This window comes from Nicotiana tabacum, chromosome 19 (genome assembly GCF_000715075.1).
Source record: "Nicotiana tabacum cultivar K326 chromosome 19, ASM71507v2, whole genome shotgun sequence".
Classification (NCBI taxonomy): Eukaryota; Viridiplantae; Streptophyta; class Magnoliopsida; order Solanales; family Solanaceae; genus Nicotiana; species Nicotiana tabacum.
This window is the reverse complement of record NC_134098.1, coordinates 12,735,170-12,746,248: the sequence shown is the minus strand read 5'-3', so window position 1 is coordinate 12,746,248 and position 11,079 is coordinate 12,735,170. Positions and strand designations below refer to the sequence as shown.

At 35.8% G+C, this 11,079-nt stretch overlaps 1 long non-coding RNA gene across 1 annotated transcript; it reads right to left on the bottom strand.

The window, feature by feature from the left end:
• Positions 1-2,061: 2,061 nt before the first annotated feature.
• On the bottom strand, positions 2,062-9,823 carry LOC142173352 (uncharacterized). Its single transcript, XR_012703116.1, has 3 exons — positions 9,421-9,823; positions 5,013-5,118; positions 2,062-3,212 (listed from the first exon to the last, which is right to left on the bottom strand). It is a non-coding gene; the product is annotated as an uncharacterized LOC142173352 (long non-coding RNA).
• Between the last annotated feature and the right edge of the window lie 1,256 nt (positions 9,824-11,079).

The window sequence follows — 11,079 nt, the reverse complement described above, 5'->3', positions numbered from 1 at the left end:
TTTTATTATCTCAAGCTATACGATTTTTTTCTTATTATTGTATAAGAACTATTTTTATATTTGACTAAAATTGGAATTTGTAGGGCTTTGTGAATCTGAAAAGTTAAAAAAATCGAGAGGAACGAATTGGTATAAAAATATTGCAGGACTCAAAGTTGGTGAAAATGTTGCGCCTCCTAGTTTTGACCAAATATTTGAAAGTGATACTCTTTTTCCTCATGAAGAAGAAGAGATGCAGGGCACTCAGAGGAGTGAAATAGGTATATTATAATCTCAAGCTGTAAGATATTTTTGTTGTTATTGTATAATAACTATTTTTATAATTGACTTAAATTGAAATTTTCAGGGCTTTGTGAATCTGAAAAGGTAAACAAGGTGAGAGGAACAGATAGATATAAAAATGTTGCAGAACTCAAAGTTGGAGGAAATATTGTGCCTCCTGGTTTTGATTAAACATTTGAAGGTGATACTCTTTTTCCTCATGAAGAAGAAGAGATGCAGTGCACTCAGAGAAGTGAAATAAGTATTTTATTATCTCAAGCTATAAGATCGTTTCATTGTTATTGTACAAGATCTATTTTTATATTTGAGTTAAATTAGAATTTGCAGGGCCATGTGAATCTGAAAAGGTAAAAAAAGTGAGAGGAACGAATATGTGTAAAAAAGTTGGAGGACTCAAAGTTAGAGAAACGTTGCATGTCACTTTCTACCACAATAGGGTTGTTGGGCAGCATCATGCTTCATTTACGAGACACTTAGGTATATTGGTTTGTGATCATAATATGTGCCCATTGCATGTACACTCATGGGCAGACATCGAAAAATATAAGCTACAATACACGTGGGAAGCTGTTACGGTAAAGATTTAAGCATTACTTTCTTGATTTGCCTTCTCCATTTCTACTTGTTAATACAATATGTTAACTCAATTTCTTCTTCTTTTTCTATCTCTGCTAATTTTAGACGTCCGTACATGAGTTAAATGTTCATCTTTTTCATCTGTCATTCAAGGGATAGATACAACATGTGTAAAGCTAATACTAGGCAAGAGCAAATGAAAGACATCATTTGAGCTCTACTCTCCCATTATTTTAAAAAGAGTAGTAGACCAGATAGATCACTGTGATAGAAGACTAACCAAGAAGGCATGCGTTATATGGACACAGAATTCAACAACAATACCGACGGATATCACAAGGTTAACAACAGATACAACATTGAGCTGGATTTATAGAATTGCCATTATTCCCTGCAAAACAATGTACAATGTCACAGCTAGAGAGAAAAAAACAGGTACAATGATATGAACTCAAACGATTTGTTCATAGAAGAAAATATACCATAAGATCCAGAATAATCATAGCCAGCACAAGCAAGATAATTGTTGAAGTCCATAAACTGGATGTATCAAAAGGTGTAAAGAAACAAAGTTAATATAACAGATACACTAAAAAAAAGGTGTTTTGTTCCAGGTCAATGCTCTTTTCAGAACGTGAGATAATTCTTCCACCGGAGAGGACTGCCTTTCAAGTTTTTCTATGCTCTCCTGTAATTCCACTGTGAAATATTGTAGGACAAATTTGACAGTGATGACATAAATAATCAACTAGATCATGTCTTGAAACATATGAGAAAGTTATGGAACAATTGAAGAGGATCGATGCACAAGAATATTAAGTCTAAGCCATTTCGTTATACTCTAAAAGATGTTCCAAATGGGATAGACAAGAGTGGTTGGGAATGGCTGGTCAAGGAGAATTTTTTTACTGAAAAATTTAAGGTATGATTTCAAGCTATTTATTAACATCATGTTATATTAAGTGGCTAACCAGAATTTTGCCGGTATATTGTTAATTTAGGAGACAAGTACAAGAAACTCAGTCAATAGATCTAAGTTGAGTATGCATCATCGTACGGGTAATAAGCCAATTAGGGAGATCATTTGTGAATTGGTGAGTAAATCTTATAATTCTATTAAGAAACCTCATCTTTGTTACAAAGATTTCTTTGAATTGTTTATTTGAATGTGAAGGGAGGTAAAGATGGTAAGAAAAACAACAAGCTTGTCGAACCTGAAACCAATGAGAAATATGTATGTTTATTGATAAATTTGTATTTACCTTATTTATTTACTGTGTTGTATTATTTTAATTAAATTATTTTTTATTTTACAGGATAAAATCAATGAATTCGTGCAATATGAATCGTCTCTTACAAATATTGAGGTAGTATAAAGGTGCTTCGGGCCTCAACAAAAAAGTCATGTAGTTGGATTTGGTGGTGGGATAACCGTTAAGGAGTTGAAAAGTAGTAAAGCTGTATTGTTGGAAAAGCTGAATCCTACTGTAAAAGAAAATGAATCATTAAAAGGACGTTTGGAAAGGCTAGAGAGTAAATATGATTAGCTAGGGAGTAAGTACAGGCAACTTGCAAAGATAGTGTTTGATCAGCCTTCGTCACCATCTTCAAGTGATCAATAGATTGAATCATTTAACAGGTTAGTATATTGAAAATCCTATTTTAATGATAAAAATATTGCAATGCTCATGTGAATTTTTTCTTTATGTCATTACGGTTTATGAATAAACAAAAACATAGCAATGAAACAAGTGAATTTAAGCAAGAATGAAGTTTCAAATATTATGTACATTAGATGCACTTGTGCTTGCTAACATACCAGGATATAAGAACTTTTGAAGAGATTTTACATTAGACATATCCTTCACACCAACTGCTGTATTTTGCCACTGTACAGTCTAGATTCAAACCTTGGACTGACTGACACAAATACTACGTACAGAGTAGCTAACCTTGTTCATTCTCATTATGCAACGGTTCAAAAGAATTAGAGCAGCTAACGCTCTTTACACCATCACATCAAGTACCTGCAGAAATTGCTCCAACAGGCTATATTTTATGACCTGATGCCATGTTTTTATTAGGTGATGTATCATTTCGAGTCACCACTGTCCAATCTCACCCTTTTGATTGTTTCCCAGTTTGCGCATCACAAGCTCCTATATTTTGGATTGGTGTAACATTAGGTTCATGTATCCCTGCTTTCTTCTCCTTCATACCCGGTGTATCAAAATCATTAGAACAACTGGTGTTTTGTGCAGCAGTGCTATGATTTTTGGGACTTTTGGTGCATTCTTTTTGCTAGGTGATAGGTGTGCTCGGTTTACCACTGTCCAGTCTCCTCCCTTAGACTGCTGCACATATTGAACAACCAATGGTCGATCAAAAGTCCTCGTGAGAACTATACTTTCTTCTCACTTTATTACTTATCAGCCGTGTATTCTTGCATGTGCGTTGGCCCCAACAAGTTAATTTTTGGCGCCATTGACGGGGATTTAGAAATTAACTACTTGTTTGAAAAAAGCTTTTATTCATTATCTGATCAATTTTTAATTTATTTGTTATTCTGCTTCTATAGGTGTTCCCATTGATTAGAGAAGTGGAAGCTTGAATGATCTTCCTCGTTACGATCCTGAATCTTAAAAACTCTTCCATAAGTTAAGGAGGGAGGCTGAAGCAAGTGTTAGAACTGCAGAGTTAAGCATCATAGTCCAACCACAACCAATAGAGATAGCAGAAAACGATGAGCGATCGGTGATCGAGGCAGCAAGGCCTAATCTTGAAAACATGACCCAGGCTATTGTAAAGCATGACATTACTGATCATTTGAGCTGAAGCAATACATGGTGCAACTAATTCAGTCCACTGGAAAATTTGTAGGTCTCTCTCATGAAGATCCGCAGAGGAATATTTAGAACTTTTTGGAAATTACGGATACTTACAACTATCCGAATGTTTCCAAAGACTATGCCAACTAACATTGTTTCCTTTTTATCTATTGGGGGAAGAAAAAGAATGGGTTCATAAAGAACCAGCTAACTTAATTCGCACATGGGATGATCTAGAAATAAAATATTTAATCAAGTTTTCCCCACGAGAAGACTAAGTCACTAAGGAGCCACATACTTAGGTTTCAACAATAGGATGGCGAGACTTTTCATCAAGCTTGGAAAAGATACAAGAAGCTGCTCAAAGATTGTTCACATCACTATCCGAGCAATGAGGTGTTAGGTCACACATTTGTTGATGGGTTAGACGAGACCTCCAAACTGAATATCGACTCAGCTTGCGGAGGGAGTTGCATGCAGAAACCTTATAGTGAAATTCAAACACTATTGAACAACTTCACCTCAAATGATCATAACTGGCAAGGTGATGGAGAACCGAGAAGAATGATAAAAAAGAGGGTAGCAGGCGCACTTGAGCTAGATAAGATTTCAACCATGAGGGCAAATATGGATAATTTGACAAATCATGTGACTAAGATGGCAATGGGTAAAGTGCATCAAAAGCATCATGTACAACATATCGATACATGTTGTGGGATTTATTAAGAAGATCACACGAGTGACCATTGCCCAATTTAATCAGGAATCTATTTATTGTGTGGGACAGCAAGGTTGGGGTCCAATGAACCTAAATGTGTGAGAGCACAAATGATTTGTTGAAAATGTTTTTACTTGATAACCAGCAGCTCAGGACAGACTTTAGAAATTTGTAGACGCAAGTGGTGCAAATAGCATCCAATCAGAATATCAGACCTGTTGGAGCTCTCCCAAGAGATACTGAAAAAATATCCCATAGAACAAGTGAAAGAAATTACACTAAGAATTGGGAGATAACTGGAGGATCTGCCCTCTATAAATTCTGTACCTGAAAGAGAGCTGGTGGCTAAGCTAGTGAAGGAAACAGAAAAGATCGATGATAAACAAAAGAGAGAGATAGATGCAAGGCCACCATCGCCTTTCCCACAAAGACTGCAGAAGTTAAAAGACAATGCCAAGTATAGGAGGTTTTTAGATATTTTGATCCAAATACGTGTGAATTTGCCTTTAGTGGAAGTGTTACAGAAAGTGCCTAAATATGCCAAGTATCTTAAAAATATTGTGGCTAACAAGCAGATACATACAAAAATTTAAAGCAGTTACACTTACTAAGGAGTGCAGTAATATAGTGTAGCATAAGCTTCCTCCAAAGCTGACAGATCCTGGATATTTTACAATCCCCTTAGCCTTTAGGAAACATGAGGTTGGTAGAGACCTGTGTGATTTGGGGGCAAGTATTAATTTGATGCATTTATCAGCTTCCAAGCAACTCGAATTTGGAGCCCCTAAACCTACTACGATCACTTTACAATTAGCAGTAGGTCGTTGGCAATGCTAGAAGGGATTATTTAGGATGTGCTAGTACAAGTGGGGAAGTTCATTTTCTTTTCGACTTTATTATTCTTGACAACAAGGCAGATGAGGAAGTGCCTGTTATTTTGGAGTGACCATTCTTGGCTACTAGTGGGGTAATTATTAATGTGAAGGAAGGTAAGATGAAGATGAGAGTGCATGATGATGAAGTCACTTTTAATATGTTCAAGGTGCTTATAAGTCCCAAGCATTATGAGAATTTGTGCATGATTTATATGGTATAATCGAAATTAGTCCTAATGTGAATTTTAGTGGTCTTGAAAAGAAAGTTGAGATTGAGGAGTTTCATTTGCATGTATATGAGAATGCAAAATTTTATAAGGAGAAGACAAAGAGATGGAATGACAGGCACATTATGCATCGTGAGTTTGCACCAGGTAAAGCAGTTCTCTTGTTTAATTCGAGGTGGAATCTCTTCCTAGAATACTAAATTCTAGGTGGTCGGGTCCTGTAACAATCCAACCGGTCGTTTTGAGTATTATTACCATGTTCTCTTATTTACTGCTCAATTTATGATTTACAGTTGTTATGTGACATGCCGGGGTGATTGGTTCGGGTCCGGTGAGGTTTTGGAATGAATTGGAACACTTAGTTCCAAGGTTTAAAGCTTAAGATGTCGACTTATCTGTAAACGACCCAGGAATAAAGTTATGATGATTTAAATAGCTCCGTATGGTGATTTTGGACTTAGGAGCATGTCTGAAAAATTATTTAAAAACCCATAGCTAAATTAGGCTTAAAATGACTAAAATAGAAATTTAAGTTTGGAAGTTTGACCGGGGAGTTGGTGTTTTGATATCGGAGTCAAAATCCAAATCTGAAAATTTGCATAGCTCCGTTATGTCATTTATGACTTGTGTGCAAAATTTGAGGTCAATCGGACTTGATTTGATAGGTTTCGACGTCAAATGTAGACGTTGGAAATTTTTAGTTTCATTAAGGTTGAATTGGGGTATGATTCATTATTTTAGTATTATTTGATGTGATTTGAGGTTTCGACTAAGTTTATATGATGTTTTAGGACTTTTTGGTGTATTTGGTTGAGGTCTCGGGGGCCTCGGGTGAGTTCCGGGACGGTTTCAGATCATTTTTCCTTGTTTTGCAACTGCTGGAACTGGTGTCTGGTGTTGTTCTTCGCGAACGTGAAGGGTCTCATGCGTTCACGAAGAAGGATTTGTGGGCTGCTGTAATTTTCCCATCGTGAACGCGATAAAAAAGACACGAACACTAAGAAGAGGTTGGGGAAGCCTACGCGAATGCGAACGCAAAGAGGAAGGGGAGTTGGGGGCATGCCTGGCGTTAAGCCTTCGCGAACGCCGCTCTTCGCTCGCGAACGCGAAGGGCATAGGTCGGAAGGCTTCGCGAATGCGATGAGGAGGTTGTGAATGCTAAGGAGAAAAATATGGCAGCATTTTTGTGCTTCGCAGGGCCATGAACACGAAGAAGTAATCGCTGGGCAAAAAGTTTAAGTTCTGAAAATAGGACTTCGTCCCATTTTCCATTTTGGACGAATTGGAGCTCGAGAAGAAGCAATGTTCGGGAGATGTTTAAGGAAAACAATGGAGCAAGTGTTCTTAACTCAATATTGGTCAAATTACCCGAATCCATGGTTGATTTTAACATTTAATTGGTGATTTAAGTTGAAAAATTTACAAAACTCTCTTGGTTTAATTTGAAGATTTGAGGGTCGAGTTGATATCAGAATTTGGTAAAATTGGTATGGTTAGACTCGTGGTTGAATGAAATTTCGGATTTTGTAACTTTTGTCAGGTTCCGAGATGTGGGCCCCACGGGCGATTTTTGGGTGTAATTTCGGATTTTATTGGAAAAATTGTATTTCATATGGAATTCATTCCTATAATTTATTTTGACTGAATCAAATTATTTGTGTCTAGATTCGAGGCATTTAGAGGCCGATTCGCGAGGCAAAGGCATTGCAGAATAAAGAAATTTCACGGTTTGAGGTAAGTAACACTTCTAAACTTTGTTCTGAGGGTATGAATCCCTGAAGTACGTGTTGTATGAATTGTTTGGAGATGACACACATTCTAGGTGATGGGCGTGTGGGCGTGCATCATAGGAATTGTGACTTAATTGATTCTGTGGAGTTCCATAATTAAATAAATATCATTATCCGCATATCCTCCACGTGTTAGAGAAATTGAGCTGAGACTCATATTAAAGATCATGTATAGGCTACACGCCGATATATTTTGGGTCCAACATGGGTCGTATTGATGTTGAACTATTTGTTTAAAATATAATTTTGTACTCAGTCACATCTGCCACTTGTATATCATATCTCAGTCTCTGTTGTCATTTATTAATACATCATATCATTATGTGAGGTGGATTTTTGTGTCATTGAGAGCCCGAGAGACTGGAGATTCTAAGTGATATTTATGTTTATTTATTTATTTATGTCTGGATTTGGCTATTATAGAGCTTGGGCTGAAGGAGCCCCTCCGGAATCTACACCCCCATAGTGAGCGCAATTGATATGTATATATCTGGGATGGATCTTTCTGTCCATGGATCTTGCCATAGATATATATATTGAGGGATGGATCTTCCCTGGGCATGGATCTTTCCCGACGCATTTATATTGAGGGATGGATTTTCCTTGACATGGATCTTGCCCGAAGCATTTATATTGAGGGATGAATTTTTCTTGGAAATGGATCTTGTCTGAATTATTGATATTTGGGGAAGGATCTTCCCCTGGGCTGGATTGGCCTTCTGTAGTACTAAGTGACTGACTGTCAGTTGATGTGTATATATATTGGAGGGATGGATCTTCCCTGGGTTGGATTGGCCATATATAGTACTTAGTGATTGAGTATATTTAGATTGTGAGTACACGAAGATTTCACTAAGTTGCATCACATACAGTATGTGTCACACCCCTTTTTACCCCCCACAAAATATAAATGTATATGAATTATTGTGGGTTAAAGAATTTTTTCAATTAAAGTGACAAACTTGAGTAGAGATTATTTTATTTACAGACTCGCCACTTGGAATTGAGTTTTTGGGTGTTCGATGTCACCTTTTATTTGAATCCCCAGTCAAAGGAAGGTTTGACTCTATTATTATTGGTCTGCAAAAATAAAGTCCGGGTAAGGAATTCTGTTGACCGGGGAGAAGGTGTAAGGCATTCCCCGAGTCTCGTGATTCTAGCTCGGTCGCTTTATTGACTATATTTGGCTTATATTATTTTTGGATAAACTGTGATTTGTTGGTTTTCATGTTTTATCTATATGCTTTTAATCATTAAAATATGGTATTATCTTTGGAACGAATCACGTGTGTGAATCCATTTTGTTTATTGTGCCACAATCATGTCACACGTACGTGAATACAATTAATAACATTTTATTATACTCGATTGTTTTGCCCAAAGTTGCACGAACGCATACTTCGGTTTTTAATTTTGAAAATCATAACTATGTCACACGAACATGTACATAATCATGATAATTTATTTATTAATATGCGCCTAAAGCATACTAGCGATGTTCATGAATTAATTCTTTCTAAGTTTGAGATTATTGTGAAGGTCCAAAGTTACGAATTTTATTTAGTTTACATGAAAAAGGCCAAATGATACATTTAAGTTATGAGAAATGTTCATTAAAGAAAGATAAATCAACTGAAAGAAAAATGAAATGGGTACTCCTACGACCTAAACGTATAATAAGACATGACGAAATAATTTAAAGAAAAACAAAATTTCTTTTCTAAGCTAACCTACCCACTGTCCATATTCCTTTAATGAATTTAACCCAATTATCCCTTCATGGTCTACGTTACAAACTATTTGAAACTTAAACCTTCAATTTATAAAAGAAAACAAATTTGACTCCACACTTCGTCCTCAGATTTCATTATTAACAAACAAACACATTTTAAAGTATTTTCAATTGTACCAATTCAACAGATAGCTCAACCAAGTAATTCGAACAAATAAAAATAAAAATTTAAATATAAACTGATCAATTAAATTCAAGAGAGTATCATAAAAAAAAGCCAAATATATCATTGCATAAGTAGTAAAACAAAACATAATAGAAATCAACAAATAAATCCAACATCCGTGAAACAAGATTTGAAAATCAAGGAAAGAATAGAGTTAAAGTGTAACCTTGAATGAATAGAAGGTTTAATATCTATTGAAATATCACTGGGTGTACAACGAAGAGAGCGACGACGGGAAAGCAAAACGAAAACTTCAAACTTAGAACTCAAACAAAAATCTCGAACAAAACTTGGCTCTACGTTATCAACCCATGAATGACGGAGGAAGATTGGTGACTAAACGGAAGAACCTGGAGGTGTTTTAGATCTGGGTTTCATGGAGATAACTGCTGATTTTAATGGAGATTTTAGGTGGTTAAAGGCTGATTTTTAGGACTGTTTCGGACTGGTTTTCGCCGGTATTTTGCGGCTGTTTTTTATGGTGAAAGAGAAGGAGTTTTTTTCCTCTTGTTTTTCTATCTTTTTCAGATCTATCTTCCCTCTCTGCTTTTCATGTCTTCGTTTCTTCCTTACGTGTGTACATATAATAAGAAAATATGAGAGGAGGAGTGTTAAAAATGAATGATGGGAAAGGGGAGTAGGATGTGACAAGTGAATAGTATAGTAGGTGGGTGATAGGAAAAGAAAATAGTATAGGAAAAGAAGAAAGTAATTTTATTAGATTTGGTCCGTGATTTAAAATAAATTCTTTCTCCCTTTATGTAATAGACTTTGTTAAAAATATTACATATTCTCTAATAAAGCTTACTAATAAAATAATATAAAAGTTAAAATATCAAGATTAAAACTAGAAAATATTAAATACAAAAAAGTGATGAAAACTCAAATATGGTAAAAAATTAGGTGCTCACAGCATGTCCCTCTTTGCTTGGAAACATGAAAAGTTTTCAGGCAAAGAACAAGTGAGCTATGCAACCGATTTTTTACCATATCATTATTAAAAGGGAAGAAATAAGAGAAAAGAGTGAAAGAGTGCAATCGAGTCCTGATTTTGGACAACCTACATATCCCGGGTTATAAGAAAATCAGGTCACGTGTAGTTCAAGAAAAAGGATAAAATGCCGAGTTTGGAGAGTCGAATGAGGTTCTGTCGAGGCTCCGGTTTGTAGTCATGTTATTACATCAAAATTAAAAGAAACTAAATAATCCTATCAGCTATGCGTTACAAGATACATATATATAAGTCTTCAAAAACCTTGATCTTGAGTCTTGACTGGTTCTTCATGCAAATTTTGATCTGAACCTTGATGCTTGCTAGCTGCATGTGCTACTTCATTCTTCTATGGCTTCTTCTGATCAAAATGGGTAATGTAAAGCTCGCAACTTAAGTCATGGCTTGAGCAATCCATATCCTTTCCATCTGCTTCTGCATTTGAATTCACTTCTTTTCCTTTTTCTCTTCTTTATTATGGATTGAGAATTCTTCTTTTAGTCATCTCGAACCCTGTGCCTCGAAGTAAAACCTGCTCAGATACCAAAACAAACAAACGAACAAAAATTTTCTGCCCCAGTTTGTAATAGGAAAATTTCGTGAGTTATTGTAACAAAAATCTAAACTACTTCTTTATTGAAAGCAATAAAATGTCGGGAATGGTGTACCCGGGGAAAACATGATAATGATTTGTTTTCTTTTTTTTTTCTTTTTTGGAATGGTGTACCTTTCTTGTCAAAATGATGTCTCAACTAAGGATTGGTTTACCTTATGTTGAAAAATACAACTAGGGAATGGCGTACCCTATATTAACAAAGATATTAGGGAGTGGTA